Source organism: Limulus polyphemus, unplaced genomic scaffold, assembly GCF_000517525.1.
Source record: "Limulus polyphemus unplaced genomic scaffold, Limulus_polyphemus-2.1.2 Scaffold572, whole genome shotgun sequence".
Taxonomy (NCBI): domain Eukaryota; kingdom Metazoa; phylum Arthropoda; class Merostomata; order Xiphosura; family Limulidae; genus Limulus; species Limulus polyphemus.
The window spans coordinates 233,883-235,609 of NW_013666182.1; positions in this window are offsets into that span (position 1 = coordinate 233,883).

The following is a 1,727-nucleotide window of genomic DNA, read 5'->3' on the forward strand; positions in this document are numbered from 1 at the left end:
ATTACGTCTATCAAAATTAATATATACTAGAGAGTCTTCAGTTGGCGCTTTTTCCATTCGTATAAAACTTAAGATTAAAAAATATTTTTTTATTTTCACTAAAAATACAATTTTGTGTGATCTTACGAATTGCCTTTATACACACTTTCTGTTTCTCTCTCTCGCTCCTTTTTAGCCCCCTAGTGAAAACCAGGTTTCGATACCCGTGGTAGCTTTGTGCTAAACAAACAAATAAACAACAAACTCTCCTTTTAAACATTCTTTCGGTTTATTTACGTCAATGAATACCGTCCAGGAACGACTTGATCTAGATATAAATATAACACAGGATAGTTAACTTTGCCATGCAGGGTACCAACTAGTATCCAAACGTTTGTCTATATTGTCATGTCGTTCATGCATTCTTAACACGGGTATGTTAAACTTAAATAGTGTTAATTACGTCCTATGTTCGTAAATAAAAAAAATTAAACAGGATTGAAAGGCGAGGTTACATGAAACCAGTCTCTTAGTACGAAATAGCCGAATTGAAATAGGCGTAAACAAAAATGAATTTCATAGTTTTTGTTTTTAATTTTTCCTCGGCCTAAAAAGTGTCGTGATATAAACACGTGCACATAGAAACAAAATACTTGTGTAGTCTATAGGATGGATTATTAATCAACCCTCAAAAGTACGCCGAATGGTGGTGGCGTTGTCCAAAATCTGCATTAAATTACAGGGTGTTATTTTACCCAAATTATATCGTTAATCAAGCAGAAAAGTTCCACCTCCGAAAACAATAGTTGTAACTCGTTAACTAACCCATCTATTCCGAAACCTCATGGTAAACAGGATCCTAAAATGACCTCTTGGAGGAAACATTACGATATGACGATAGATTGTCTGTACCAACAATTTCCCTTTTAAGTTTATGATCTAGCTAATGAGCTTGTACGTTAGAGAGTAAATTGTAAAGGGAAAAGTTTCTTGAGGTTACAGGTGGGGCGGCACAGAGTTCTTGCAGGTTACGTGTGACGTGAGGTAACCTGTTGATTTTATAAGATTTAAAACCACATAATGTTAACTGTGTGTAATGTTTCACGATATGTAATGAGATAAATAATTTTTTTTTCCGTTATATATATTTTTACTTGTTTCTATAATTGCAGCGAGACGCAGTTGTCAATTTAATTCAATTTAAGCTACAAATTGACAGTTCCTGCTTTTTGTGATGATAAAACCGATGGAAACAAAAATTCAAAAATGTTACCAGGTAACCATGTTTATTTTTTGACTAATAACTTTGTATACTTTTATTCTGATGCTGCAGGTTTGTATCATTTAGGGCCCCCCCCCCAGTGGCACAGCGGTATGTCTTGCGGACTTACAACGCTAGAAACCGGGTTTCGATACCCGTGGTGGGCAGAGCACAGATAGCCCATGTGTAGCTTTGTGCATAATTAAAAACAAAAAAACAAACAAATCATTTAGGAATAGATCTCGATCCAAGTAAGTTAGAAGTCTAGTTGAATCTCATGAAAGTTCTTCACTAAAACAATATTTACACTGGGCAGCTGTTGAGTAGAGTTGTTTTACTTGTTGTTAAACAAATGTTTAAACAACGCTATACTACAGCTGCCCAGTGTAAATATTGTTTTAGTGAAGAACTTTCATGAGATTCAACTAGACTTCTAACTTACTTGGATCGAGATCTATTCCTAAATGATTTGTTTGTTTTTTTTGTT